A 7,401-nucleotide genomic window follows, 5' to 3' on the forward strand; every position below is an offset into this window, starting at 1 on the left:
TCTCATGATCCACCAACTACGAAACACATAACACAGTAATTAATTTAAGTAGTCGTACTTGAGCATCATTATCTACATTAACATGAGTAGAGTGAGATTATACATGATCAGCTTTTCAAAACTATTAACACCCTAATGACATATGGACAGACCTGGGAAAGCTCACTTCTTCTCTGCAGACACCTCTGCACAATGGCAGGTTGGAGCAGAAGGATATGACTCTCCATGCACCTCACTTATGGGGAATAATAATAATAATAATAATAATAATAACTTTATTTGTATAGCACTTTTCTAAAAACAATGTTTACAAAGTGCTTTACATACAATAAAACCCAAGGAAACAGTGATGTAAAACTACCACAATTACATCAATAATAGAGCTGAATATTTGGAGTTATGTTGACCTGTAAAGAAATATATTGGATTTGAGTGTTAGAGATGTGTGAAACGCAATGGGAAGTGTGGCTGTAGTAATAAATATTACCCTTTGCATTAAGTACTTAAAAATCTCCAGCTACAAAATGGTGGGCTTTGCCTCTCCTACTTGTATTGCGAGTTAAAAAACAATATGGAGGGTGGTGTGTTTTTTGCCAAGCTTTTGAGTGTTTTTATTCAATGTTTGAAATGTGGTATTGATGTGACTTTCTGCTCAGGGAGGCTGAGATTGTTTTTCTAGTGCTGTCACCATGGCAAACCTCTACTCACCCTCTTCTAGTTTGGCATTTGAAAAATGGCTTTAACTAATCCGTTAAGAACTTTGCTTGTGAATCAGAGCACCACAGAACATGGTTTGGTAAATGCAATATTTGAAAATATTTAAATGTTTTTAAAAATAATATTGAATTTATATTTATATTGAAGCTAAAATAGTAACTTGCTCTTATTTATAACATTTTTAGCAAACCTGAAAGCTGATCTATAAATTATGCGGAACAAAATGATATGATTCAAATCTTGTTTTTACAAACCATTAGAAAATGTACTTTGGCAGGTCACAGGGTGATTAGAAGTAGTACAGCATTTTTGAATGTGGAAGTATTTCTATTATGGACATTAAAAGGAAAAATACTATTCGATATTCACTGGGAACTATTCGACCATTCTTCGAAGATCCCCCTGCACGGACGGTTGGAACTAGGCTCAATCTTGTACTAGCCATTTTGACGTTAGCTAGCCAGGCTAACTAGCAAGCTAGGCGGACATTAGCATAGAGCTAGCTATCTAAGCCAGCTACCTAGTCCGGCTAAATAGCTATGGCTTGATTAGCCCGAACCGGTCCTTCTCTCGTTTTAACGTTAAAATGAGAGAAGGACCGGTAGGGGGCTAATCAAGCCAAAGCTATTTACTACTAGCAAGCTATGAAAATATACTTTTTAAGACAAGACGATAGTCGCATATACAATTTGATTTTTTATAATTTAACGACTATTCGAAAATCATGACCCATCCCTAATTTCTATACAGGATGTGAACACGTCTCTGGAAGCCTCTCAGCACTCGTCTACACCACAATAGCACAGTGACCAACTATCTCACAACTTCCAACCAATATTTTTTTCCATTGCCATCCATAAAAAAACATCTCACTTCCCAAATGTAGTGAAACTAACAATTGGAGGTCTACATTTAAGAAAGGTATCCACTGAAAATGCAGTACATCCATCAAATCTGTCAACAGGAACAGAAAAGAGCAAAATGAACTTTAGTTTATTGCTTAGGGACACCATCTTCGAAGAATGGTCGAATAGTTCCCAGTGAATATTGAATAGTATTTTTGCTTGAAATGCCCATCCAAGACTCTCACACTCTGTTCAGTGAAACAGCCTCATGGCTACTGGCATCTAAATCACTTTTACATTAAAGTATTTTTTGTGGCTGTATTCTTTGAGTTGTGTGTTCTTTCAAAGTGAATGACATGTCAGAAAACAAGTGGCAGAAATAGTAGTTTGTGTACCATGATTTTTTATAAATGCTTATTAAAAAAAAGAATATGGGTGGTTTAACAGTGATTCTCAAGCTTTTTCATACCATGGACCCCTAATTTAGTACAACACATTGGGGCCACGGACGCCCATTTATTGTTTATTGTGGATCCCCATTAGTCGACGCACAAGCGGCAGACTAGTCTTCCTGGGGTCTATTTGATGAGATTTGGTATCTCAGACCCAAATCTGAGAATATCTTTATTGTTAGATATGATTTTGTCCTGAATTCCATGACTATCTGTAGAGTAGGTAGAGAGATAACGGTGAAACTAATCAAAATAGTCATTGTTCTACATTCTCTAATTCCGTTAACTTCTTGTAAATGAAATTATGGGCTAACATAACAAACAAGCAACTTGCATGGTGGTTTTCAAATTGTTTATTTCAATTGAATGGAGTTATCGACCATAACATTTTTCCAAGACGGAATGGGAATAATAAGGTCTACCCGGTCGAGAAGTAGCGAGGCTGCTTCTTGATGGCTCACTTATGGGGAATAATAATAATAATAATAACAACTTTATTTGTATAGCACTTTTCTAAAAACAATGTTTACAAAGTGCTTTACATACAATAAAACCCAAGGAGACAGTGATGTAAAACTACCACAATTGAATCAATAATAGAGCTGAATATTTTTTTACCGCACTGGAGTTACGGTGTTATGCCTATGTATTAATATCTATCATCGAAGCATGTCTGACGCACACACAGTAGCTTGAATAAAGTGTAAAGCAAATAGTGTTGCAGTGGTTGTTTTTACTAACGTTACTTAGCGCAACCTAGCTTTAGCTAGCTTAGGCTAACTACTGGACAAACAAAACCAAACTGCTCCCGTATGCGCTCAGAATGCAAACAAAGCATTGGAAACAACCAATAACTAGATGGCTTGCCAGCTATAAGTAATCATAAATCATACGCAATGAATGCTTTTTTCATGTCATGCAGGCTAGTCAGTGCCGGCCTGTGACAGCCTGACACTGACAGCCAAGGAAACAGCGCGAGTGGGTTAGGGCTCGCATAGACACACGACACACCTCTTAAGTAGCCTAATCACACACACACAAGCTCAGCAATTCACAATTAAATAGTCTACTTTTTCTTGTAACCTGATAAAAATCCATTGCAAACAACGTCCTCTGAGAAGTTAAATCCAACCAAGTGAGCGATCAAATGGAAGTTAATGCCTTTTGCCTTATTTGGCATGACCCCTTATTATTTTGCAGATGATGCAAAGGCAGAGTACATTAACTTCCGAATAAAGGATGAATGAAAGGTCAAGTTTGAGCTCAAGATTTGTATGTAGATAAATAACTTAATTAACAAAACAAAGATTTGCCACATTTCCAATATTCTGCCTACAATTCTTTTGGCTGGACAACAACAACTTTAAAGTCATTTTTCTCAGTTTTATATTCTGGCGAGTTAAGGTCTTTTGACTTTGCAGGGCAGATTATTGGTCAATGTCACAGGGGCAACATAGGACTTGTTAATAAATCGTGCTTCGTAACAAAAAAAACTATCCATATTTGCATTAGTTAACACTGACTCAACTGTACACTATGCTGTCTTGGTCATGTTTTTACAAGAAAAAAAGATATATTAGGCCTGTGTGTTTATTGTCAATGTGCTCTTGAATGTCACATTAACATGTTGCGCTCATTTCAAGAGTGTCGTTCACCTCTCTGTGAATATTGCTCACTGCAGCACTGACATAGTAGTATCCTCTAAAGTTGAAAGAAGGGTTAATTTTCTGCCTCACACAGGCTGCAGTGTGAGATGTTATGGGAAACTGAGCCTAATTAAAAGGGGTTTGCCTTCTTAGATTACAATTTGAGTGAATGGAGATGTATCCTTACTTCATACTGCAGAATCAGCAAAGGTACAAGCTTTGGTAGAATATTTGGTAGAATATTTTTATTGTTCGATATGATTTTGTCTTGAATTCCATCTGTAGAGTAGGTAGCGAGATAATGGTGAAACTATCCATTAATTCCGTTAACTTCTTGTAAATGAAATTATGGTTGGAAGTTTAACAATTCATCAATTTGCTGGGGACCCTCTGGAACCCACTCAAGGACCCCTGGTGGTCCCCGGACCCCACGTTGAGAACCACTGGGCTAACATAACAAACAAGCAACTTGCATGGTGGTTTTTAAATTGTTTATTTCAACTGGAGTGTATCGACCATAACATTTTTCCAAGATGGAATGGGAATAATAAGGTCTACTGGGTCGAGAAGTAGCAAGGAAGTTTGGCTGAAGCAAGCACTCTAGTTACAAGCTGTAAAATAAGGTGGACAGAATTCTGGTCGGGGCTTGCCTTGTGCATAGCTGAGCCTCTCATGTCTAACTTGGAGGGCACTGTGATCTTTAAGCAGTTGACAATAATCAATATTTATGTCCTTGTGCCGCTTCCCTAAATCTTGGTATTCCATTTGAAGTTTGTATAGATCCTTTGTCTTTTGATCCAGGGCAATATTTTGCATGCAGAACTTCAGTTCAATGTCGTGGACATGTCTGGATTGAATCTCCATCTCTGTCGCATGTTTTGCTTGCTGCCCCTGAAACATGGAGTGCGTCTCTTGAGCTTTCCGGAGTGCCACAGTCAGTTGTCCGTGTTCTTCCAATGTTTTTATCTGCTTGGACAAAGCTTCCTTGAGCTCAACACGGTATTTCTCACTTGTGGCCTTTTCCTCTTTGAGACTAGAGGCAATTTTATGGGCTTTCTGCTGGAACTTGGAGCTACGCTTCTGTTCCTGTTTTAGGGCATCTTCAAGTTCAGTCTGTCTAGTCTTGCTTTCTGGCAGAAAGGCTTGAAGTTGATCCACCATGGCCTGGAGCTTATTGATGGCACCTTCATGCTCAGAGATGATATCATTTTTCTTAGATATCTGCTCTTTATGAAGGTCAGAGTCAAAGTTGTATTTAGACAGGAGGTTCTCATGTTCGATCTCCATAACCCTGCATTTGACCCTGATATCCTCATTCTCCATCTTCAAGGTCTGCATGTCACAGATCAGGCGCTCTTTTTGTGAGGACACAGATCCGAGACTCTCACTTAGCTGGTTACTGAGGTTTATCAGGTCCTTGACTTTGGTCTGATTCTCTACAGCCATCTGCTCAGAGCGCATCTTCTCCTCTTTAAGGGAAGAACTCAACAATCTCTCAGTAGTCAGGCTCTTTTCAATAGCCAGAGTCTTCTCAGAGAGCTCTTTGTCTTTCAACTTAACTTTTTTACACACTCTCTTGAGCCGAGCTGTTTCCTTCATGAGAGCCTCCTCAAGTTTACTGCAGGCTGCTCTGGATTCTTCAAGCAGTTTTTGAGAAAACGGTCTCTCAGTTAGAGCAGCCTCAAGATCACCTTGCAGCTTCTTGTTCCGCATCTGTTCTTCTGAAATCTCAGAAGCCAGTTGTTTGGCTCTTTGGTCTTTTGAGGCCAGAAGCACATCTTTACTTCTGGTTTCCTCTTGCAAGGCCTCGATCTGTATGCACAGGTCTTCACCGTGTTTAGCCTCTTCTTCTAGTGTATCTTGAAGCTTGGCACAAAGAGCTTTTTCTGCTTCCATGGCTGATGTTAACTCCTGAAAGTCTTTGACCCTGGACAGGTTTTCACGAGCCAGACGATCTAAGTCTTCTGCTCCGCTCTGCTGTTCAGAGAGAGCAGCCTCAGCGTCTCTCTGGAGTCTACAGTTGTTTTGCTGTTCTTCTTTGAGGTCTGAAGCCAATTGTTTGGCTTTCTGCTTCAGTGAAGTCAGGAGATTGTCCATGTCTTCATTTTCTCTTTGAAGATTCTGTATTTTTACCTGCAAGGATTCAATTTCACTGACTTTCTCCAAGCGTTCTTCTTGCTGCTGGATGAGGCTGTCCTTCAGTGCCTGGATTTTAGCTAGAGCCTTTTTATCATGCTGTTCTTTGTCCCTTTTGTGACGGCAAGAGGAAGTAGCCAGATCTTCCTTGAGCTTCTTGATCAAATTCTTGTCTTTTTTAAGCTCAACTGCCATTTCATTCACTCTACATTTGAGCTTTGCATTACTGCACTGCTCCTTTTTAAGTGACTTTGTAAGAGTAGTCATTTGTGCCTTCATGTTCTCCATTTCCACTTTGGCTATTTGCTCCTTCTCTTGGGCTTCTTGGACAGATTTAGCAGTCATCTTCTCCAAGGCTTCTTCAAGAGCAGCTCTGGCTTTTCTCTCCTTTTCTAGGGCTTCCTTAAGCTCGACATTCTCATTCCCATTGGATGCTGTTTTTGTTGGCATCTTTGAGGAGGGGTGAGTGGAAGTTGGGGAGTAACTTTCCATGTCACTGGAATAGTCATAGGCCCCCGAGTACTCATCCTGTTGCACTTTACCAATGGAAGCTTCATTATCCTCTTGCTCCTTGAGGCTGGGGGAGTGACGGTCCTTTTCAGTGTCAGCAGCAGAGACCTGCTTCTCAGTCTCATCCATAATTTCCTCCGTGATCTCCTCTTCAATTTCTTCATCAGCAGAGGACTCACCAGAATGTGAATTGGTGGAGCTCTGCCTGGCTCCCCAGGCAGAGCTCCCCCAATAAAACAGGGGTTTCTGTTCCATTTTCAAAATATAGATCTACCTCGGTATATGTGATACTAGCAATATTTGTCAAACAAGTACAATGGAATGGCTTCTCCAACTCTAACCCTAACCCATAGGCTTTTATAGGGCATGCTGGAGGCTGTCGTCACAATAGACAGTGATGACATCACAATGCATGCAATGCATGCGATACAAATGCAGTCCATGAAGCATGTTGAAGCTGTTGAAAAACACAAAGTAATTTCTGCTTATCAAATGCAGATTAAATTTACAATTGTTCATCAAGATGTTTGTCTCATTGACAAATTAACATTTAAAAACAGAAATCGCATCTGAAATCGCGATGTTGGTTCATTACAAAAAGCTCCTATGCAAAATGTTCACCAGTTTCCAGTATTTCCACTGTCCTCAGTTCTCACTGTGTGTGAATGTCGGAGATCACTGTGTGTGAATGTGAATTAAAAAAAAATCTCTGGTCATGAAAATAACATTGGGCAATGAATGTTTACTCTACTACTGTACAAAACAATTTAGATGCTTCAAAGATTCATCATTCTTCTACCACACTTTTACCGCTAGAGGGCATTATTGGTCAATGTCACAGGAGCAACATACAGGACTTGTTAATAAATCGTGCTTCGTAACAAAAAATACTATCTATATTTGCATTAGTTAACACTGACTCAAGAGGCTACTCTAGTCCATTTCAGAATGGACAAGTCTATTAGACATACACATTACTTTTTCAGTCAGCCTCCCAAAGTAATGTTTACAACGATCGGCATCTTGTGTTTTAAGACATTTAGGAGTAAAATGAAAGTAAGAAAATTATTTGGAAGACAGGAGCTGAATCCATCT

This window comes from Centroberyx affinis, unplaced genomic scaffold, assembly GCF_046629955.1.
Source record: "Centroberyx affinis isolate AG114_WGS23_722 - 3 ecotype Tasmania unplaced genomic scaffold, CSIRO-AGI_Caff_v1 ptg001156l_1, whole genome shotgun sequence".
Lineage (NCBI taxonomy): Eukaryota > Metazoa > Chordata > Actinopteri > Beryciformes > Berycidae > Centroberyx > Centroberyx affinis.